The sequence below is a fragment of the Pseudorca crassidens genome, chromosome 14, assembly GCF_039906515.1.
Source record: "Pseudorca crassidens isolate mPseCra1 chromosome 14, mPseCra1.hap1, whole genome shotgun sequence".
NCBI lineage: Eukaryota > Metazoa > Chordata > Mammalia > Artiodactyla > Delphinidae > Pseudorca > Pseudorca crassidens.
The window spans coordinates 55,243,294-55,269,231 of record NC_090309.1 but is presented as its reverse complement, the minus strand read 5'-3'; the positions used below and the strand labels follow the sequence as shown (position 1 = coordinate 55,269,231).

Here is a 25,938-nt window from a genome sequence, read left to right as displayed (position 1 = left end):
ATCCCTGCAACAACCTTATAAAGTTGCTCTTAGTGTTTAAAAAAGATATATCTATACAATGAGATATCATCTTACACCAGTCAGAATGGCCATCATCAAAAAATCTAGAAACAATAAATGCTGGAGAGGGTGTGGAGAAAAGGGAACACTCTTGCACTGCTGGTGGGAATGTGAATTGGTTCAGCCACTATGGAGAACAGTATGGAGGTTCCTTAAAAAACTACAAATAGAACTACCATATGACCCAGCAATCCCACTACTGGGCATATACCCTGAGAAAACCAAAATTCAAAAAGAGTCATGTACCAAATTGTTCATTGCAGCTCTATTTACAATAGCCCGGAGATGGAAACAACCTAAGTGCCCATCATCGGATGAATGGATAAAGAAGATGTGGCACATACATACAATGGAATATTACTCAGACATAAAAAGAAACGAAATTGAGCTATTTGTAATGAGGTGGATAGACCTAGAGTCTGTCATACAGAGTGAAGTAAGTCAGAAAGAAAAAGACAAATACCGTATGCTAACACATATATATGGAATTTAAGAAAAAAAAATGTCATGAAGAACCTAGGGGTAAGACAGGAATAAAGACGCAGAACTACTGGAGAACGGACTTGAGGTTATGGGGAGGGGGAAGGGTGAGCTGTGACAGGGCGAGAGAGAGTCATGGACATATACACATTAACAAATGTAGTAAGGTAGATAGCTAGTGGGAAGCAGCCGCATGGCACAGGGATATTGGCTCGGTGCTTTGTGACAGCCTGGAGGGGTGGGATAGGGAGGGTGGGAGGCAGGGAGACGCAAGAGGGAAGACATATGGGAACATATGTATATGTATAACTGATTCACTTTGTTATAAAGCAGAAACTAACACACCATTGTAAAGCAATTATACCCCAATAAAGATGTTAAAAAAAAAAAAAAGAACTAAAATAAAACAGTATTGAGGCCAAAAAAAAAAAAAAAAAAAATTCAGACCTGTGTGTTTTTAGGCAGAATTTCCCTTCTTTAAACTAAACAGCTACCATCAAGGAGCATTCATTCCTACTTGACTGACTAAACTACACTTTAAAAAAAAAAAAAAAAAGATATATCTAAAACGTGAGACACAGAAAAGACAAAAGTAAAAGAATGGAAAATTACATCCCAGGAAATTACTAATCAAACAAAAGCATTTCCAGATGTCAGTCAAGGAGGGCCCAAAAGCAGTCAGCAGTGGGCAGTGCAAAATCAGGAGCAGCAGATTCTGTGGCCCCAGTGGTACTTCTGTGCTATTGCTGGGTTCAGTCAGGCCCATGCCTGCAGAAGTATATCTGTTCAAGTTATGAATCTGGTTTGATTGAAGAGCATCTGGAAGAGATACCCTTGGCAGCCCAGGATACCTTGTGAGAAAGATTCACAACTGTTCACACTGCCAAAGAGCAGTTTGCTTTTGGCATCTTTGATGACAGCTTCAAGATCTCCACATTCACCACCAGAATGCAGCCAAAAAGCTGCAAAGAGCTTGAGAAGCAGTGGAAGAGAGCACCAGTTCCAGGATATATAACTAACTCCTACAACTCAATAACAAAAGACGGACAAGCCTATTAAAATGAATAAAGGGCCTGAACAGACATTTCTCCAAAGAAGACATACAAACAGCCAATAAGCACATGAAAAGATGCTCAACATCATTAGTCATTATGGAAATGCAAATCAAAATCACAATGAGATACCGCATCACAGCTACTTGGATTGCAATCATAAAAAAACCTGGGATAATAATAAGTGTTAACAAGAATGTGGAGAAACTGGAACCCTTGTGCATTGCTGGTAGGAATGATATATGATACGACATGGATGGACCTTGAAAATACTATGCTCAAGAAAGAAGCCAGACAGAGAAGGACAAATATTATGTGAGTCCACTTATTTAAGGTACCTAGAATAGGCAAATTCATAGAGACAAAAGGAGAAAGAGGTTACTAGGGGTGGGCAGAAAGGTGGTAGGGCAAATTATTATTTAATGGGTACAAAGTTTGGGTTGGGTATGATGAAAAAGTTTTGGATACAGACGGCTGGTAGCAATTGTTACACAACATTGCAAATATCTTTAATACTACTGAATGGCACACTTATGAATAATTAAAATGATAAATAACATGTTATGTATACTACAGTAAAAAAAAAAGTTAAAGCAGTGCTGGTGATAAATAAAAACTAAAAGGATAGAAATAACACAAAGTATGTTTTACAACCAAAATGGAATAAAATTAGAAATGAGAAAGAAATTTGGGAAATTCACAAATATAGGGAAACTGAACAATACACTCAACTAATTGGTCAAAGAAAAAAATCAAAAATGGAAATTAGAAAGTATTCTGAATGAAAGTAAAGACAAAACATACCAAACATTATGGAATATAGCTGAAAGATTGCTTAGAGGAAAAATTACAGCTCTAAATGCCTATATTAAAAAAAAGAAAGATTGCAAATAAAGACTTATATGTCCATGTAAGACACTGGAAAAAGAGCAAACTAAATCTAAAACAAGCAGAAGGAAGTAATAAAGATAAGAACATAAGTTAATGAAGTAGAGAACAGAAAAACAATACAGAAATTCAATGAAATAAAAAGTTGGTTCTTAGAAAATATCAACAAAATTAACAAACTGTTAGCTATACTGACGAAGAAGAGAAGAGATGAATTAAATTACTAAAATTATAAATGTAAAGAGGACATTATTACCTTTATAAAAATAAAAAATGACTTTAAAGGAATAATAAGAAAAATACCAATAAATTAGATAACTTAGATTAAATGGACAAATTCCTGAAAAGACAAAAACTACTGAAAATGACTTAAGAAGAAAGTAGACTATCTGAATAGACCAGTAACAAATAAAGATGCTGAGCCAGTAATCAAAGAACTGTCCACAAAGAAAAACCAGGACCAGATGGCTTTATGACTGAATTCTACCAAACATAAAAAAAAAAAAAAAATTAACACCAATTCCTCACAAACTCTTCCACATAGAAGGAGGAACACTTCCCAACTCATTCAATGGGGCCAGTATTACCCTGATACCAAAACCAGGCTAAGACAGCACAAGAAAACTACAGATTGATATCACTTATGAATGTGGATGTAACAATTCTCAACAAAATACTAGCAAACCAAATCTAGCAACATATTAAAAAGAATTATACACCAAGACCAAGTGGGACTTACCCCAAGAATGCAAGATTGGTTTAGCATCCAAAAATCAATTAATGTAATATATCTTATTAACAGAATAAAAAACAAAATTCATATGATCACCTCAATAGACACAGAAAAGGCATTTCACAAAATCTAACATCCTTTCATGATAAAAACACTAAAAAAAAATGAGGATAAGAAGGGAACTTCCTCAACTACATAAAGGGCATGTTTTAAAAAAAACCCAAAAACCTCATAGCTAGCATCACAGTTAATGGTGAAAGACTGGATGCTTTTCCTTAAGAATAGGAACAACATAAGGATTCTATCCTGGCCACTTTTATTCAACACCGTATTGGAGGTTCTAGCTAGGGCAATTAGGCAAAAGTAAAATAAAATAAAATTCATCCAGACTGGAAAGGAAAAAATAAAATTATCTCTATTTATAGACGACATGATCTTAATATAGAGAAAATCCTAAGGAATACACTAAAAAACTGTCAGAACTAATTAACATGTTCAGCAAGGTTGTAAGATACAAGATTACAAAAATCAGTTGTATTTCTATACACTTGAAATGAACAATCCAAAAGTGAAATAAGAAAATTCCATTTATAGTAACATCAAGAAGAATAAAATATCTAGCAATAAATTTAACAAAAGAAGTATAAAGCTTTTACTCTGAAAACTGTAAAACACTGTTGAAAGAAATTAAAGAAGATCTAAACAAATGGAAACACATAACATGTTCACGGATTGGAAGACTTACTGTTTAAAAAATAATAACAATCTCCAATAATCTCCAAATTGATCTACTCATTCAATAATCCCTATCAGAATCTCAGCTGACTGCTTTGTAGAAACTGACAAACTGATTCTAAAATTCATATGGAATTGCAAGGGATCCTGAATAGCCTAAACAACCTTGAAAAAGAAGAACAAAGCAGAGGACTCACACTTCCTGATTTCAAAACTTACTATAAAGCAATGATAATCAAGATAGTGTGATAAGTGGCACTAGGATAGACAAATAGATCAATAAAATAGAATCCACATATAAACTTACACTTATTTGGTCAACTGATTTCATTAAGGGTGCCAAGATCATCCAATGGGGAAAAAATAGTCTTTCTAATGAATGTCACAGGCACAGCTGGATAGCCACATGCAAAAAACTGAAAATTGACTCTTACCTTACACCATATACAAAAATTAACTCAAAATAGATGAAAGACCTGAATGTAAGAGATAAAACTATAAAACTCTTAGAAGAAAACATATGAGTAAATCTTCATGACCTTGGATCTGGCAAAGGATTCTTACATCAGATGACCTCAAAACATGAGCAACCAAAGGAAAAAAAAAGATAAACTAGATTTCAGCAAGATTTAAAACTTTTGTGCTTTAAATGTGATCATCAAGAAAGTAAAAAAGGCAATCCACAGTATGGAAGAAAGTATCTGCAAATCATCCATCTGATAAGGGACTTGTATCTAAAATTTATAAAGAACTCTTAAAACTCAGTAATAAAAAGACAAATAATCTAAAAGAAAAATTAGCAAGGGATCTGAATAGGTATGTAATCAAGGAATTTATACAAATGGCCACTATGTATATGAAAAGATGCAGGACGCCATTAGTCATCAAAGAAATTCAAACTGAATCCACAAGGACATCACGTCATACCCACTAGAATGTCTATAAATCAAAAAGTCAAATAATTAGTGTGGTGACGATGTGAAGTCAGAACCTTCATACACTGCTGTTAGGAATGTAAAACAGTACCAACACTTTGGAAAACAGTCTGCATTGCCTCAGCCAATTAGACATAAGAGTCACCACAGCAATTCCCCACATGTCCACACAAAAACTTGTACATGAATGTTTACAGCAGCATTATTCATAATAGCCAGAGTATAAATAACCCAAATGTCCATCAACTGATGAATGGATAAACAAACTGGTATATCCATATGATGGAATATTATTCAGCCATAAAAAATAACATTCTGATACATGCTACAACATGGATGAACCTTGAAAACATTATACTAAGTGAAAGAAGACAGTTACAAAAGACCATATATGCTATGATTTCATTAATATGAAATGTTCAAAACAGAGATATCTATAGAGACAAAAAGTAGATTAATGGTTGCTTAGAGCTGGGAGGAAGGGGATGGGGGGTGATAGCTAAAGGAACAGGGTTCTTTTTGAGATGATGAAATGTTTTAAAATTGACGGTGGCAATCACTGCACATATTTGTAAATATACTAAAAATCACTGAATTGTACATTTCAAATGGGTAAAGTGCATGGTATGTGAATTATATCTCAATAAAGGTGGTATTTAAACAAAATAAGTGAATTGAGGCTTCCAAAACAACAAACAAAACTAATAAGAACCCAAATGTCCATCAACTCTAGAATAGAAAAATACTGTATAATTATGGAATGCAACACTAAAAAGTAATGAATCACAGTTATATATGTATATATATCAAAATGAATGAGTCTATGAAATAATCTTGGATAAGAAAGGAAAAACTACTCACAGAAGAATACATGCAGTAGGATTCTATTTCTATAAAGGAGCCATCATGAAAAATAGGAAGGGAATTACTAACACAGAGTTCAGTAGAGTGACTATTTCTGGCAGGGGAGACAGGAGATGTGTTGAAGGAGGGACAGACAGGGGGGCTTCAAGAGTACTGATAATGTTATATGTCTTAAAAGCTGAATGGTGAGGACACAATATATAATTGTTTAAATTATACATTTTCTTTTGTTTGTAAGGTATATTTTAAAAAAAATTTTTTAATGTACTGATAACATTTGGTTCTAACCTGGAAAACACACCTTTTATTTTTTGTATCCTCCACAGCCCTTACAGGAGTACATGATGCCCAAAAGAATTATGTATGCAAATATATATATATACGTACTCTCCATATACATATGTGCAGGTAGAGGGAGGGGTTAACCAGTTTTAAATCAATTCACACTTCTGAGTACCAGCACAGGCAAAACACTGAACAAGGTACTCTTCTAAAAGCATGGACAACAATGCCTCCCCTAGACACAAGGGATTTTCCAGATAACAGTTACACAGTAGGAACAGTACAAAGAACACTATATTTTAAGTGTCATAGTAGAAGTACATAGAAAGTTTTGTGAGGATACAAAGGAAGACAAGATTAATTCCAACTGCAGGCACCTAAAAGACTTTCATGGAGGATGTGGCACCTCAGACAGGCCCTGAAGTATAGGTAGGATTATAATAGGCAGAGGATCAGGAAAGGGTATTCCATTTTTTTAGTAGTTATAATAAAAATAGTAGCAGCTAATATTTATTAATTGCATACTATGTGCCAAGCATTATTCTAAGTGTTTTAAAATGTATTACCCCATATAATCTTAACCAAAATCCTTTGGTAGATACTATTATTATCTCCACTTTGGAGATGAAGCGACAGAGAGATTAAATAACTTGTCATTGTGGCAGTAAGAAATAAAGCTGTAATTTGAATCTGGCTCCACAGCCTGTTCTTTCAACTACAAAAGAGGTAGAAAAAAGAAAACCACACATGTTCAAAGAACAAATATTCCAATTTACCTGGCATATAACAATTATTGATAACTGAGGATACTTGGTAAGAGGAGAAAGGGCACTTAAGTGGAATCCACTGAAAACAAGAACCAAAATATCACTGTAAATAAAGGAGCACATCAGGGGAGGACTTAAATGAGACTACCTTGCAAAATAAAATATTGAAAATGGATATATTTTAGCTTACATTTAATAAAATATAGGCTTATAAATTATAACTGTGCTAATTCTTATAATGAATCAACTGTTGGTTATAAGATTAAATTACATGATTACTTAACGAATGGCATACCAAAAAGATAACTATGTAGACTTGGATTACAAATGCTTGAATGATGAATATCATGTCTTGGGTTGAAAGGAAATATAAGAGATTATATTAGAAAAGTAGCTTGAGGCCAGCTCATGAAAGGCTTAAGCCTTAACCCTCAAAGGGAGAAGACCAGCAAACACGAGACACTGAAAGAAAGAAACAGGAGAAACATTCCAGAGGGAGAATTGACAGGACTTGCTGACAGTATGAATGGAGTATATAGCAGAAAAAGAAATAAAAGATTACCAATTTGGGGCCCAAGGAATTGCTAGCCCATCAGCGAAGGAGGGGCTTAAAGAAGAAAAAAAATCACATGAAGAAAACTGGGATTGGGAGCCAAAGCAAGGAGTTAAGTTTGGTTGAAACAGTGGGATACTCAGGAGACTGGCAGCAAGCCACTGAAATTTGAGTCCAGATCTCTGGAGAAACTAAGGATGTAGATTTAGAACCCAGAGATGCAAAAGATGAAGTCCCAGAAGTGGATGGAGAAATTAACAAGGAAAAGAAGATACAGGAAGATAAAGAGAAGAAAAAGGGAATGAAGAAAATATTTGGGTGCTGTCTAAGAGCACAGAAGGATGCATAGAAAGGATGACTAGCAGAAGTTCAAGTAAGATCATTCAAAAGCAGTGGGAGAAATATCAGTATACGAAACTGAGAAGGAGTCCAGATGAGCTCGACCAAAGGGTAACTGAAATATTTCACTTCTATGTAGTAACAAAAAAAGGATGCTGTGCATACACCAGATTTTGGAGACAAACTCCCCCTCAAGATATTAAATTCAACAGAACAGATACAGTTTACATTTTTCCACTTAACAAAAACCTGTCACTTCTCACTAAGGAAAGGCAGTCAGAAGGAAGACAGAAAAGAAAAAAAAAAAAAGCAGTAAGAAAATGAAAGAGTGGAAGAAATCAAACCTGAAAAATCTAAGATACTTCAAAAGTCCAACATGTTCCTGAGAGAGTCTCAGATCAGTTTTCTCTATCAACTTCTCATACCTGCCTGCCAAAAACCATGAATGAGAAAAATATCGAGTCCCAAATTGAAAAATTTGAGGAGAGGTCCTTAACATTCTTCCAGTCTTTCTGCACCCAACAAAATTTTATTAAAATAGAAAAAATACCAATTTCTTGATAGAAATTTTAATTATTACTCTTCCCACCAAAGTCTAAACCACCTAAAAGTAGCATTTCATTTTAGAACCAGACACAGAATCTCCCAAAAGGCTTTGTTAGGGCTCCCCTAACAAAGGAGCGGAGATAAGAAAGAAAACAGGTATCAGGGTTCTTCTTATATAACCAGTGAATTTTAATTTAAAATAAACCTAGGACCTGGAAGAGAAGGAAATCATTGAATCCTAGAAATTAGAGCATGTGGCTTGAATAGAAATGAACATCCTTAAAGTATTTCTTGTTATACATTGAAGACATTATAGAGGCTTCTTCACATCTGTATCTTTCGTCAAAGTTTTTGCATTTTGGTCACACCAACATCTGAATTCTGAGCCAGAGACATCCACAATATGTTACTAAGTGTCGCTTAAAATAGCAAGTAGAATATGACAATGACAATGATGGCCGCATCATGATTTAAACCATGGAACTATCTGAATTTAAACCTGTTGGGAGTTGGGAGTGTAGTCTAACTTCTTATGGCCCCTTCTGCGGTTCATGAAAATTATGTTGAAAGGAAAAATAAAAATACTTCGAAGAATAGTAGAGTTTTAGGTAAATGAGATAACTAAGTAAACTAAGAATCAGTCAGAAATATACTGATCAACTGCTAAGCTGGTGACTCACCTCCAAGCTCAAACTGCTTATCACTAAGTAACTAATAAATGTCACTTACAACCCTTCACTATGTTGACTCTTATCGATCAAGCTTTACATTAATTTATAGTTAATAAGTTTGAGTATCATGCAATAATACTGAATAATAATAAATGCAATAGTAGGGCCAAATCATGTGCTTTTAACGATACTAGTCCTAAATTAGATAGGATACACAAAACCTCAAAAAAAAAAAAAGGTCAAAGCATGAGTCACTATGTCAACCAAAACACTCCAGAAGTCTGCCTCTGAAAAGCTAAAATCCTTGCAAAAAAAGATCCTGATGACTTTTTTAGGCAGTGTCATGCTTCATTGTCTCCCAATTCCCTATGACTATGATGAGTCATGTCAAATTATTAAAGGAGGCTTCCGTGGTGGCGCAGTGGTTAAGACTCCACCTGCCGATGCAGGGGACACGGGTTCAGGCCCCGGTCGGGGAAGATCCCACATGCACGGAGCGGCTGGGCCCGTGAGCCATGGCCGCTGAGCCTGCGCGTCCGGAGCCTGTGCTCTGCAACGGGAGAGGCCACCAACAGTGAGAGGCCCGCGTACCGCAAAAAAAAAAAAAAAAAAAAAAAAAAAAAAAAATTAAAGGAACATATCTTATATGCAAAAGAAGATGCTGTTAACTGTGAAGGGGGGATGGGTAAGGGGTTGAAGAAAATTGTGGCATGAGTGGAAATCTATACATCTTCCAGCTTTCATTCTACTATTCATTTGCTAATTTCCATCTCTCTCAACTCCAGAGGCCAGTCTTTCTAATGCCAGGGGCGAGCCATATATGGCTTATGGCAACGGCAGCAAGCTCTGGATTTCCTATATCAACAAATGGACAAGATGTACCTCTCCCACCTCCTTCCTTAATCACAGACTCAAATGCCATGCAAACTAAATACACTGCTCACTTTCGACATATACTAAGTAAACTATCCCCCTTCAGGAGACCTCTGTAGCTCATTCTATGTTGACAGTCTGTCTCAAATATCTGCTTTCCTTAGAAAGAAAAGGCCATTACCAAACTCCTCTGTGTCAACTGTAGTGTTGGTTTCTTATACCTTATAGGCCAAACACTTTAGTTCAATAAATCACCAAGACCAGGTCTGGGTTATAATTTATTTTCCCACCATATAGGAATAAAAAGTTAAACATGTAAATGCAAACAAAATTAAAGAATATCAGGAGAATATGCTATTTTTAAAGCATTTTAATACTATAAAAATACATCTTAACAGATACTAATCACAAAAAAGTTTTTATTACAATAGATTTTAAAAGACTTCCACAAGTCAAGGTTATGTTAATAAGTTGAAAATAAAGTATAAATTTGGAAACAAGTAAATTTCATTTTATGACATTCTGCAATTTCTATTCCTCACTATTCTGATTTAGTTCTATGGTAAAGATGATAGGAACAGATCCACAGACAATGCTTGTGATTATCTAAAAAGCAAAAATGGTTTTAAATATTTTTTCTTAAGTAAGAGAAACATCCAACAAATATTTGTGAAACAAAGAAGGAATCAATTTCAAAACTGAGCTACGAGAAGTTCTACCCCATATATTCAGCCTAGAACAGAGACGATAAATAGCCTCTAAAACAGGCGTTTACAGGAAAATAAATATTCCACAATACATATGGCAAACCTCCTCTGAGTCCTGTTTCCTTTGTTCTTCTTAAGACTCAGTTTCCCACATTACTATGTTTAAAAGCTTTTTCTCAATTGGCTCAGTAAAGAATAAACAGGCTGTGAAGTTAAACTAATTAAACAATCTCTAATAAGATACTGACACTGCCTTTTATTCTTGCTTTCACAGAGGTCTAATGAATTCTCTTTGGTCACCCTCTTAAGTCTTCTTATAACCCAGATGAGTGCCTCATCATTCTGATCATAAGTACCACACTGGACTAAACACCCCCCAGCCCAAAGGAACATACAAAAACAAGCCATCGTGGGAGGAGCACAGTTGAAAAAGAATATGTCCTTAACTTTTCATTCACTCTCTTCTCTAGCTAACCATTGCCACTCAACCACCACCACCACTGCCACCGTGAAGCACCCCCCCAAGACTGGAAACAACTGCTTTAAATTTCTTTTAGTGCAGCAAGCGATAGCTTGTAAAAGGATGCAAAACAGCTGAAACATTTGACAGACAGTGTTAAATACCAGGGAATTCCTATCAACCATTTTACTTTAAAAGGTACTTTGATGTTGGCTATCTTTCATGTACCTCTTTCATGGCACATTAATAAAGAAAACGGAGCTGAAGTAAATCAAGTCCCAAGGTCACATCTAGAATTACAGCACTGTAGGTACCTGATGAAATACGGATTAATGCTGCATGAGCAGTGAATAAATAAAAGCTCTTCTACCCACCAATCAGGCAAGTTTTACAAGTGCTTCTGAACTTTATTCTGCAACTAGACCTGAGACATCTTTAATCCCCTATGCCCCTGAAACCTAATTATCATAATGTGAACCCAAATGTTAGGGTCCCTTCAAAATGCAAGTGCTGTGAAGCGGAAAAGTAATGGGAATTAAGCTGGGTGTAACCTTAGAAATGTACGGATGTGGGAAACTTGAAAGTGGTATTTCAATAAGTTAGGAAAGCGTAACACAAAGATTTAGCCACATAAAATACATTAGAATCAAAAGGTGCCCCCTCAAAAAAAAAAAAACATATAAAACACAAATAAGGTGGATTCAAAAACTATTTACAAATACCAATTTCTGGCCCCAGAATCTTCAAGTTCTACATAACCAAATGAAAAAGATGTCAACAACAAAGAATTCTAGCAGTTTTGCATTGTTCTAATGCAACTGAACTATGAAACAGAACCAGAGTGATTCTGCACAACCCAAACAATTCTCATAAAGAAAAAAATTTTAATGTTCCCAAATAATCAACTGAATACAATGCTGGCCAAAGGTGAGGGAGAAAAGCAAGCTGTTTAATGCCAAAGAAAAGAGAAAAATATGAATCAGAATAGGCCAAAGAGTTGACAATCTCAAGGCAAAACTCATTCCGTTAGTAATTTGTTGATAATGCATTTACACATCTAATTTATTCCAGAAACTACAATTAAAAAAGAAGTAAAATTACATAATACGAATACATTCTTCTTGTATTCACTATACATCTGTGTTCACTATAACACAGAATTCAGTGTAAATCAGGACTGAATTGGGCTCTAATCACAGAGACGGTCACTTACAGTTCCAAAATATCTACACTACAACCCTATAATATGGTTGCTAACTTCACCAAATACATGAGTTTTTGAAAGATCAATGTATAATTATTTCACCTACCTATTTATAAGCATTAGAATCTTAAAAATGATTTTTTCTACTCAACAATGTGTCTACGACAAAACAGCATCTATCTGATGCACGTACTTTAAGAAATAACAGAACTATGTTATTTGTATTTTCATATGTATATATGAAATTGGTGAACTCCACTCTACTTTCAAGATCATAGTAAAATGTTAGTTTAGAGGAGGATTTAAGAATATAAGACTGTACATACACAAACTGATATGGATGGAGAAAAAATATAAAACAATTGTTCAAAATAAGGCAGTGTTCCTTTCATTTCTAAAGGTTATCAAAAACACTCATAACATTCCAAAGTTCATCAGTTCTTACATTAATGTTGAACATATTTAATATACATTTTTGGTTCTGTTATAGCAAATACACTTGTCTAAACAGAACATCTGTTTTGGTTACAATGCATTGTATCTTTGGCAAGAACTTATAATAAAACTAACAAAAACAACCAAGAATCTTTATTGGATCTGGCAACAAAAGCAGATTTGTAACCAAAAACCTTAAGACGTGAAATGACCATCACTGGGCTCTAGGCCAGTTCTAATCTAAGTCAATAAACAAAGATCTCCAAGAGTTAAGGCGGGGAGAGGGAGGCTGGGTAATTCCTGCAGATACTTAAGCTGGACTTGGAGATGCAGAAACACACGGGTTACAAACTGCTAAAACATATTTTATTTTGATCAAAAACTGTCAAACTGAATCCGAATCCAAATAGTATTTTAAAACCACACACACACCATAATTATTCATTCCTTACGTCTCCTTTCCAACATACCTCACTGAAATGGTGTACTTATACAGGTATATTTTAAAAATATTCTGGCCCTTTCAACAAAATGAACATAAATTACACTGGCTGTAAAACAATTTTAGTTTTAAATTTACTTAATTTCACAAACATCCCAGAAAGTAAGCCTTATAAACAAGACTCTAGTGTTTATAATAGTCAAAGAAATGGAGGAAGGAGTATCAGTAGGTGAAAGGAAACAAAGTCCTAGAATATCACAGCACATTTTCTAAAGCCATCGCTGTAGAAAGAAGTGAGACAAATACTATAACACCTTAACTTGTCATTAAGCATAATAATCAAACTAATATCCAAAAAACAATTTAGGCTGTTCTAGTTCTAAAGCTAATTCACCTTGTCCTACACATCTCTTCCATCTAAATGTTCATCTGTATCCTATATAGTATCCTTTTATAATAAACCACTTAAGTAAGTAAACGGTTTTCCTGGGTTCTTTGAGCCACCCTAGCAAATTAATCGAAATTAATCGATTGGGAACTCCAATCTACAGCCAGTTAGCTGGTCAGAAGTCCAGGTGACAACCTGGGCTTGGGACTGGCATCTGAAGTGTGGGGGGTGGAGGCGGAGTTAACAGTCCTGTGGGAATGAGCCCTTAACCTGTGGAATCTGATGTTATTTCTAGGTAGATAGTATAAGAACTGAATTGAATGGTAGGACACCCAGCTGGTGTCAGAGCACTGCTTGTTATACATGGGGGACTATATATAGGGGGACGCCACACACACACTTTGAAATTAGGTCAAGGAACCCAAAAGAATTGACAATAAGAAATACTCTCTACATGTCAACCCAGTACACAATACATGTATGTAACTAAAACAAATATTCATGAAATAATACTTAGCCTTACTATATGAAATGAACTCTATTTTCTATTCTTGTCTATTGAATTTTTTTTTAATGCTGTTGGGACCCACTGCATTGCCTTCACCTTCCACCAATGGACTGCAACCTACAATTTGAAAAACATGGCCCTAGAGAGCTCATATGACGTGGAAAAGATGAGGATAATGAGGACATGAATCTGGATGCTGTAGATAAATGAGGATATAAATTCATCACACTTTACTTCAGCCTGGGTGGTTTCCTTAAAATATATCTCATATACCATACCACACAAACAGAATTCCTATCACTAAAAGAATATCTGTTATATCTATATCTACCAAAAAATGTCACTTCTTCTCCCTCTCTATTCCCTTACCTTGCTTTTAATTCTCTATATAGAATTTATCACTAACTGACATAGTATACACACACACACACACACACACACACACACACACACACACACACACACACACGTTTTCATCTGTTTTCCTCACTACAATAAAGGCTTCAAGAAGGCAGGCACCTTGTCTGTCTTGTTCACTGCTCTTACTCCCAGCACATAGTATTGTGCCTGCCATACACTTTGGTACTAACAGTACTTTGCTGATTGTATGAGAGCACATGGGATGGTTTTGTTCTGGCTCAAGTCCCAAAAGCCTGTTTTGCTAACGTTAGCAATCCTCCAACTTCGTCCTATAAAATGGGTACGTGTTTGAGGAGAGGGACAGGAGGGAGTTAGAGCTGAAAGAGACAATTTCTTTAAAAAGATAGTTGGAATGCTGTGGCATTTCTCCGGCTGCTCCAATACCTCACGTGAAAGTGTCCCACTCACCCCATGCCAAGTGATGGGGCTTCACTGGGACCAACCAATATGTGAACACAAGAAAGAGAATAAAGGTAAGAACAAGCATAGGAGAGAAAGAGAATGAAAAAGGGGAGAGCTGCACTAAGGATAAGTTGCTGTTCCCCCTTTGAGAGTAGGCAAGGATGTATGAACCAATCGGGCCTGCAGGAGGAAGTGGGAGGTAGCTTGAAAGAGATTCTGTCCAAGAGCACTGAGTAGCAAAAGGAACCAGAGAAGAGCAGCCTGTCTGAAGCCTGGATCTGAAGAAGGAGAGTCAGAACCAGTCAGCCAGAGAAGATATCTGCCAAGTCACACGGATGGCAGCTCAAGGACGCTGTTGGTGAAAATCTCAGAAAACAAAAACGAAAGTTTTTCAAAAACAGCCCATGGAAGAATGAATCAGCAGTGGTAAATGGGCCACCGAAAGGACTCTATCCTTAGACTGCAACTGTCCCCACTTTGTAAGACTATGCTCCTTTTCCCTATTCTCAACTCTGAGGACTAAACCTGGAGAAAATTCAGCTAGTGAATTGGGGAGAAGAGAAAAATAAGAAGGGAAGAAAGAGGAAGCTAAACAAGCCCCCTGCAAAGCCCTACAGTAAAGTAGTATTTCCCAGAAGGACATGGAATTTAATTTATCTCAAGTTGGAGCTTTGATTATTACACTAGAGAAGATATTTTGATTGCTAAAATGAGACTGTTCTAATGACTAAAAGGAAATGAAGAAGCTGAGATCTCTCCATTATTTCAGACAAGGATGAAAAGAACTACTCAGGGGCCATGGCTCATGATTACGGAGTAGGATAGAAATTAAGTTTTCTTCTTGTACCTTACTGAGTCTACCTCAGTCAATTAATCATTTACATGTGATAAATATCTGTCAAATAAATGAATATATAACTAAAATAACTAGAATAAAATATAATAAAATATTAATAGCATTCTCGGAGTGGTGAATTACAAATTATTTTTATTTTCCTTTTTGTATTTTCCTAGATTTTTCAAAACTCTTTTGAGCATGCTTAAAAGAAAAGAAAGACTATTAAATTGACAGAGAAAAATGTCACACACATGTTTCACAGGCATTCATACCCAGAGGAAACAAGTAAAAGAAACAAGTAATTCTTAATTCAAAAGTATAAACTGAGGGAATCCTTGGCAGTACAGTGGTTAGGGCTCGGAGCTTTCACTGCCACAAGCCAAGCAGTGCGGCCAAAAGAAAAAAAAAGTGTAAATCAAAATTATTTAAAATGATCATCTTCTAATTTTCCCTTATGGTTTATGTCTCTGCTGTCTGAAAATGCCAAATTTGAAATTTAAAGTAGACTAAAAGTAGAAAATCAAGTATTGACCTTGTTGCCAGTAATAGGGAAGATTGGCTACCTGGATCAACAGTTTACTGAAAACAAATAAACATACTAGATATAATACAGCTTCTTAAATGCATCAGTGAGTTGGCAAGAAAATAAAAATACTCAAGCTAAAAAAAAGAACATGGAAACCTTGATTTCTGAAGCTTTCACCTGAGGGCATTGCTGAGCCAGGTGAATTTTATGGCCTCAGAGAGCTTCACAGAACTAGAGGATTAGAAGACAAAACCTAGGGTCCACCTAAGATCATAGTAACAAACGATTCCCCCAACTCCCTTCCCACATATAAAGCCGATATCCCAAAGGGTTAAACCTGCAGTATAAGGGTCAAAGTATATACCCTGTACCCTAACTCCAGGATATTGCAATAAAAAATGGACTATCTCAAACCTTGTCACAGGAGGAATCTCTGATAAGAATATGGAACCATAAGCCATCTCTCTCGTTTGCAGCCTAAATTCACAAGACCTGGGTGGCCAGGAAAAAATTCAAGCTGAGAATTTAAGTGTCTACAGGAGCCTGGCAGAAGCAAATGCAAATCTTCTTTCAAGCGATTCACAATCAATCCAGGCCTCCATGAATTCTCACAGACAAAGTTCCATGAAAATAAGGAGTTTTCAGTAAAAATTAACCGAACAGAAAAGGAAACAAAGCAGAACCAGCAGTAACAACAGATGGCAGAAACAGAATTGCAGGGATTTTAGATATCAGAATTATCACAGTCTGCAAAATAATAATTCTTAGTATGACTAAGGAAATAAAAGATAGGTTTAAAAATATATTCAGGAACAAGTAAAAAACTGTAAGAATGATCAAGCAGATTTGAAAAATATAAACTTTCTAGATATAAAAAATATAACTGAAATTAAAAATTAAATTGATGGATGTCAGTTTTCTACAAATTAAATTATAGAGTCAACTTAATTCTAATCAAAATCCCAGCAGGCCCATTAGAAGAAACTGAAAAGCTGATTCTACAATTTATGTAGAAGTGCTATGGACCTAGAATAGCCAAAACAATTTTGAAAAAGAAGAACAAAATTGAAGGACTACACTATCTAATTTCATCACTTATTAAGCTACACAAATCAGCACTGAGTAGTATTAAAGATACAAAGATTAGTGTAAAGACATACAGCTCAATTAAACAGAATAGACTCCAGAAATAGATCCATACATTTATGAGCAGTTGATTTTCAACAAAAATGTCAAAGCAATTCAATGCGGAAAGGAAAAATCTTTCAACAAATGGTACTGGAATAATTCATAGCCATATAGAAAAAAAGAACTGCTTATCATATATAAAAATTAACTTTAAATGGATCACAGACCTAAATAAATTTAAAGCTATAAAACTTCTAAAACAAAACACAGAGGAAAATCACAGTGACCTTAGTTTTTCCAAACATTACTTAAACAGGACAAAAAGCAAGAATTTATAAAACAAATTGATAAACTGGACTTCATCAAAATTTAAAATGTTTGCTTTTCCAAAGACCATGTTAAAAAAGGAAAAGGTAAGCTTCAGACTGGGAGAAAATGTTTACAAAACATGTATTTAACAAAGGAGTTGTATTCAGAATAAATATAAAATACTCTTACTCAATAATAGGACGAAAAACAATCCAATTTTTTTTTTTTTTTTTTTTTTTTTTTTGCGGTACACGGACCTCTCACTGCTGTCGCCTCTCCCATTGCAGAGCATAGGCTCCAGATGTGCAGGCTCAGCGACCGTGGCTCACAGGCCCAGCCACTCCGTGGCATGTGAGATCTTCCCAGACCGGGGCACGAACCCGTGTCCCCTGCATCGGCAGGGGGACTCTCAACCACTGCGCCACCAGGGAAGCCCAATCCAATTTTTTCTAATGGTAAGAAGATTCGGACAGATACTACAAAGAAAATACATGGATGACAAATAAGCAAATAAAGATGCTCAACATCATTTATTGCTAAGGATGTCACTTAAAACTACACTGCAATATCACTGCACATCCACTAAGATAGCTAAATTTAACAGACTGGCCATACCAAGCAGATGGATGAGAATATGGGGAAGCTGGAACTCTGATACACTGCTGGTGGGAATGCAAAATGGTAAAACCACCTTGGAAAACAGTTTGGCAGTTTCTTAAGGTAAACATACACCTACCATACAACACAGCCATTACACTCATACTTATGTACCAAATATAAATGAAAGCATATGTCCATGCAAAGACTTGAACAAGAATGTTCATACAGTTTTATTTGTAATAGCCAAAAACTGGCAACAATCCAAATATCCATCAACAGGTAAATGAACAAACTAATTATGATTTAACCATACAACAGAATACTCAGTAACAAAAAGAACAAACTATGGCATATATAACATCATGGATGAACCTCAAAATAATTATTGCACTGTGTGAATATATACTGTATGATTCCAATTATATATGTCTAGATGATGCAAGCTAATCTATAGCTATGTAAAGCAAATCAGAGGTTGCCTGGGAAACAGAGGGATCAGGGAAGGCAGGACGGATTATAAAGGAACATAAGGAAATTTGGGGGCTAATGGGTATGCTCATTATCTTTTTTTTAAATTTTATTTATTTATTTATTTATTTTGCGGTACGCGGACCTCTCACTGCTGTGGCCTCTCCTGTTGCGGAGCACAGGCTCCGGACGCGCAGGCTCAGGGGCCATGGCTCATGGGCCCAGCCGCTCCACGGTATGTGGGATCCTCCCAGACCAGGGCACGAACCTGCATCCCCCGCTTCGGCAGGTGGACTCCCAACCACTGCGCCACCAGGGAAGCCCTCATTATCTTAATTGTGGTGATAGTTTCATGGGAGAACACATATGTCAAAACTTAGGAAACTGAAAACTTTAAATATGTGCAGTTTATTATATGCCAATTATCTCTCAAGCTGAAAAACTAACAAATAGGACTTCTAGAAGTGAAAAATATAACTTCTAGAAAAAGAAAATTCAATGGACGGGTCTGAAAGCTAAAGAAAAAGCTAGTGAATTGGAGAAACGATTTGAAGAAATCAACCACAAAGCAGCCCAGAGAAACAAGAAATGGAAAATGAAAAGAAAGAGGTTAAAAGGCATGGAGGATAGAGTGAGAAGCCTGAATAGATATTAGAATTTCAGAGGGAGAACAGAGAGAAAAAATGGGACAGAGGTAATATTTGAAAAATGATGGCTGAGATTTTGAAGAATGAAAAGATATCACTCCACCGATTCAAGAATCCCAATAAATTTTAAGTAGAATAAATAAAGAAAGCAGTATAAATGCTACCTAATAGCAAAAAGGAACAATAAACAATTTGATATTTTATTTCTTATCAACATAGCTATACTCTTCTGACTGAGTTGTCAATGATAAATTTGGAAACAGAAATGCCCTTTCTCCTCAGCTCATTACAAACACCATACTAAACATGCCTATAAATAAATACTGAAATTATGGTCAATAAGTCTGTACTGATAGGTTTAAAACTAAAGATACATCAAAGATTGGAAATAATCCAGCTGTCAAACAACAGGAGATGTCAAAAATATGGTATAACCAAACAAGAGAAGTAAGGTAGGGAAAAGGGAGGGAAGAAGGAAAAAAAATGAGGGAAGGAGAAAGGAAGCAGGAAAGGAGAGGAGGGGAGGAAAAGGAAGGGAAGAAATCAGGTGTCTCTGCTGTTTACAAAACACCAGAGTTGGCGAAAAGAGAGGCCTTAAGAAAGAATGGGGGAAATCGGCACCCATTCCTTGTTCAAAACTACCCTCAGGTTATCTAACAGCCTTCTACTCTGTTTCTGTTATCTAAGCTGACTGAAGTTCTCTCATTAATTTTTGGTTTCTTGGAGAATAAAGTTTCAAAGCAGCCATACAAGTAACTGAGGATAATGAGGTTTTGTGGCTTCAAAACAAAAAGTCAGAAGACTTAAAAGTTTCAAGCATAATACAAAACTCAAAAGCCATAAAGAAAAAGACAGACAAATCTGAGAAAATAATATTTTAAATTCGATATGAAATACAGCTCAAATTGTAAACACAAAAACAGGGGAAATGATTAGCAAAATTTGCAGAAATTATGACAGATTAATCATTACTATAGACATTTACAAATCTGAACAAGATAAGCAATTATGAACAAGATGAAAACCTCTTAAAGAAAAAAAAAATGGGCAAAGGACTTCCCTGGTGGTTCAGCGGTAAAGAATCTGCTGCAGGGGACACGGGTTTGATCCCTCGTCAGGGAACTAAGATCCCACATGCCACGGGGCAACTAAGCCCGCATACCACAACTACTGAGCCCAACCAGAGAGCCGGTGTGCTGCAAACTACAGAGCCCACGCACTCTGGAGCCTGCGTGCCACAACTAGAGAGAAGCCCAGTGCTTCAACGAAAGATCCCACGTGCTGCAACTTAGACCCGATGCAGCCAAAAATAATAAATAAATAAATAAATAAATAAATAAAATGGGCAAAGGCCACAAACAAGCCATCCATACATACACAAAAAATCCAGAAATGGCCAATAAATATATAAAAAGATATTTGACCTCATTAATAACAATAATAATGTGCTGTTCTAAGCCCTTTATACTATATATAAACCCATTTAACATTCAATGATAACTCTATAGGATGCGTACTATTATTATTCCACTTTATGCATGATGAAACTGAAATAGAGACAGGTTTATTGGTATGAGAAGATGATAATATATTAAGTAGGGAAAAGGTTGTAAACCATGTACAGTGAGTTCCTTTTCATAATACACACACGCACACAAGAAAAATCTAGAAATATGCTCTAAAATATAAATAACGGTTTAGATAATAGAAAATCCTGTCACTTACCTATATTTTCCAATCAATCTATAATAAATATTATTATCTTTAAAGAAATATATGTTTTTTAAATTTTAATCAAAAGATTCTCATTAGCTTCACTATTATGCAGTTTTCACAAATGAGTTAACCCTTTGAAGATCAATCTATTCCCTACAATTAAGTTATACTCTGAAAGGTACATCAAGTTATCTCAAGCAACAGAGCCATGATTCCTTAAATTGTATCTTCCGGGCTTCCCTGGTGGCGCAGTGGTTAAGAACCCGCCTGCCAATGCAGGGGACATGGGTTCGAGCCCTGGTCCAGGAAGATCCCACGTGCCGCGGAGCAACTAAGCCCGTGCACCACAACTACTGAGCCTGCATTCCATAGTCCGCGAGCCGCAGCTACTGAGCCCACGTGCCACAGCTACTGAAGCCCGTGCACCTAGAGCCCGTGCTCCACAACAAGAGAGGCCACCGCAATGAGAAGCCCGCACACCGCAACAAAGAGTAGCCCCCGCTCGCCACAACTAGAGAAAGCCCGCGCACAGCAACAAAGACCCAATGCAACCAAAAATAATAATAAATTAATTTTAAAAAATTATATCTTCCTTCTGTTAAATGTCTGGTATGCTTCTGAAATAAAAGAATAAGAAAGAGGTCCAATGTGTATTCCACAGATGTCCAAAACCAACGCTTTTTTCCTAATAGGGTCTGGCTACCTGCTTAACCTTCACTGACCAGGCCCCTTGGTATACATCTAACCTCAAAAATTAAAACTCCAATCCTCCACCACAGCTCCCCTTCCCTTTCCTCATTCTGTCGTCACATACCACACCTTATCGGTTCATTCCATTTTCTAATTCTTTTCACTATGCTAATGAATAATGTCATTCGGAAGCAAAATTAATTTCTCTTCTTTTCTATATTTGCCTGCTCAAAGTCATTCATATATTGCAGCTTTTAGAGTAGAAACATTAAGCATGGGGTCTGAATTAACAGCACAAAATTTTATTTTCCATTTTCTGCTCCCAGGTTTTGAGGGGTTTCATGTATCTGTGATTCTCCAGAATGTACATAATGCTGTGATTTCTAGCAATGTTTCCACTAACAGCATGAATCTTGCCAATCATGGTTTAAAATATAAGACAGCAAGTATTAGAGATTACTTATAATTCTTTCATAGTTCATTAATAAATATATAACTCTAACCATACAATATTTTTATTTCAGAAATCATCATTTATCTTTGGCAAGATATAAGTCTATAATCCATCAAATGCAAATTTCTATATCAATGAAAAAATACAGAAAACAGTACATCATAGGTTTACCAAAGCATTAAGCAGAGGGGAAATTTTCCGTAATTGTTGCAGACATTAATTCCTGTCTATAGCCTTGAAAAGACTTATCTGATTAAAAATAGTTTTATTGTTAATATTTGACAATTCAAATTAGTAATATTTATTGAGATGCATCTATAAGTACAGAAATATGCAATGTGAAGGAGGCAGTGCATCTATCTATAAGTACAGAAATATGCAATGTGAAGGAGGCAGAGATAAGTAAAACATAGTACCCTGATTTAAGAAGGTATCAATGTAGGAGAAACCAGATACAGTGCATATAAACACAAATGTCTCATAAGGAGCTAGCCATTTCTACATTTCAATAAATTTTACCATTGCTACACAAAAGAAAACACTATTTTTTACCAAGGAAAAACGGATTTTTTAAAAAAAAAAGAGAGAGAGAAGGGCTTCCCTGGTGGCGCAGTGGTTGAGAGTCCGCCTGCCGATGCAGGGGACACGGGTTCGTGCCCCGGTCCGGGAAGATCCCACATGCCGCAGAGCGGTTAGGCCCGTGAGCCATGGCCGCTGAGCCTGCACGTCCGGAGCCTGTGCTCCGCGACGGGAGAGGCCACAACAGTGAGAGGCCCGTGTACCGCAAAAAAAAAAAAAAAAAAGAGAGAGAAGAAAATAATCAAGTGTGACATTTTAAAATGAATGGGAACAAATATTCAGACACTCAAAAAATAAAGTGACCGCCTACTATGGGCCAGAGGATTGAAAAGAACAGATCATTCTAGCACATACTTAAAACAAATGACACATATAATACTGTAGAATTTCTTTTCACAAACACTTGCAACTTTAAACGTGTGACAAACTAAGATCTAGCATAGTTATATTCTACAACTTAATCCACTTTTTTTCTCCTTTGGTAACTGAGATTTGAAGCTCTGGATGACTTCCTCCATAAGAGATATAAGTATCAGAGTTTACAAGGTATTTTAAGAGAAATGACAGAAAGAAGTTGGATGGATGGGTCAGGATGCATGGGGTTTACAAGTTAGAAGATAAATCATGGTGTATGTTAACCTATGGCAAGTAGGTCAGGGCAAAAGCTGTTAGAAGGAACAGATAAGAAGGAATGTGCTGGTGGATGTGTCTGGAAAAGGTTTTCCAGGATGAGCAGAATTATAGGAATGCCTATCAGATTATCTGTTCAAGACAATCTGTTCAGATTATCTGTTGAAAATGACTGCTAGAAAAGCATGGGAATTTCAACTTAAGTGTAGTTTGCGATGTAATTTCAAACCAGTAGATGAGAAAATATGGTTTCTTCATAAAGGCATGTTGAACTGGCAAAATGATAACAAAATGAAGTTGAACAGCTGATTCCCTAAGCACACACTGTAACTTCTGATTAAGTATTTGCATCACTGAGGATTTCAAAAGCACATAATAAAATACTAGCAAATATATTCCAAAAGTACATTAAAAGAATAATACACTACGACAAAGAAAAGTTCAACTCAGAACTGCAGAGATGGTTCAATTGTAGGAAATCTACTACTTTTACGATTCAGCATATTGATCAAAAGAGGATAAAAAACCTCTTTAGAGAAAAATTATTATGGCAAAATTCTGAAAAAGCATTAACGTTATCTTTTATTCTTGATTTTTAAAGTATAATAAAACAGGAATCAGTATTTTTAAAACACTCATAAATAAGACTATTTCCTTTAAAAGATTTTAAAAAAATACATACAAAAGGCAGTACCATACTTAAGGGAAACACTAGAAGCATTCTAATAAAATTAAAAGAGGAAAAAAAAAATCCACTATCACTACTACTATTTAATAGCTTTTCAAAGATACTGCATGATACCTTTAAAGAGAAGAAAATAAAAAGGTATAAAACTAGAAAAAGAACTGATAAATTCATCATCTTTTGCAGATGATATGACCATATCATATCTCTTGAAATCCAAGAAAATGAACTGAAAAACTAATTATAAACAATGAAAGAATTCTGTACTATGGTTGGGGGACCAAACTAACATTAAAAAAGTGCTCCTTCATAGAGATATAAAGTAACGTAGTAAAGTAATTCTTAATACAAACACAAAAAGAGAGACATATAAAAGAAAGTTTTAATATTGAATATAAAAAATAATTATAAAGAAAACTTCAAAATGTTACTGAAAGCAAAAGCATTCCCCATTTTAATGATGGAAAGAGAAACTCAGAGAGGCAGAGTAAGTCTTCCAAACTTGCATAACTAGTAAATGGTGACAACAAAAGATGAACCCAGATTTGTCTGGCTCCAAAGCTCATCCTCTTTCTACTACCATATACTGCTGCAAGTTCAAGAAAGAGAGCCTCTGTAAGCAAGCAAATTCAGGTGTTTCACTATTCACTATTTAATGTTTCTAATAATTTGAAAGTTCTATTTATAATCACTATAAATGTACCCAAGATATTTATATCTAATTAATGTGAACAAGTTAAAAAGAAATCAAAGAAGTTGCCTGAAATAAACTGTATTTGCTATGTCAGGTCCTTATGGTAGGTTCTCAAAAGGACTGGGTACGTGTGCAATTCCCAGAATAGAGAAGATCCACAGTATTTCCCAGACCAAACTGAATAAGAAGGAGAGGGAAAAACGCTGAGCCAAACTATTCAACCTGATCCTTTACTGAACCATGATCCCATGGCACCTACAGTTTGTCCCTGACCTTCTAATCCCCTTTGGTTACTCTGCATTTGTTTTTCTAGCATCTTGATTATACTCTTGGCACACGGAATATTACACTAAATACAAGACCCCTCTCTTTTGGCCTATCTGAATGGATCCTAGAATTCTTCTTCCTGTGTTGGCTTTTGGCTTTGTTTTGTTGAACGTGATCCCATACTTATCAGTTGACTATTCTTAGTTATTACATTTCTCAAAAAGCAGTGGGAGATGGCTCTTACATGCTCTCCCCTAGATATCATCTATTATAACTATCTTCTCTCCTGAATTAAACCCTTTAGGATTTAGCATTCTACCATACTTTGGAAAAGGTAAAGGTGGCCATTTGAGGTTAAAAGGGAAAGTAAGGAAACAATGGTGAATGACAGCAAAACTACTACAGATCTAGGAGCAGGACTAAAGAAATGGGTCATGCTAATACAAAGTTATTTAGAAGTCAACTGTATGCCTATACAAAATGAAAGCATGTGATGAAGAGATTAACAAGAAACGAACATCAGAAATGCTTTAAAAAAAAAGAAAAGAAACACTTTTAATTTGTAATACTTACCTTGGCTCTCAGTTCTGAAGGCCAATGACTCATAGTCATCAAAACTTTGGGAGAAGAAGGCTAAGTTATCCATGGTCTATAGCTGCTAGACCTATACACCATTCTACTTACTAGTCACTAGTTAGCTAGAGCCATCACACAAAGTACTGCCTGGAAAATCCCATGAATTCAAGTAAGCCCTAACCTGCTGCATCTGTGAGCGGTTTCAGGATACTGAAATGCCAATTTCTCCAAGACGCAGACACTTTACATTGTCCTGCAAAGCTCTTATGAATAGGAAGAAGTGATATGAGGGCAAATAAGAAGTACATCTTAAAAAGACAAGGGAGAATTTATCACAGAAGGAACTTCAGAAGTTCCTTTGCCTCTCAAAGAAAACAAACATTCCTA

The 25,938-nt window shown here is 35.8% G+C and overlaps 1 protein-coding gene across 2 annotated transcripts in view; it reads right to left on the bottom strand.

The window, feature by feature from the left end:
• SRBD1 (S1 RNA binding domain 1) overlaps positions 1-25,938 on the bottom strand; it is a 230,731-nt gene that overhangs the window by 145,980 nt on the left and 58,813 nt on the right. The gene's annotated exons all lie outside the window — the stretch shown is intronic.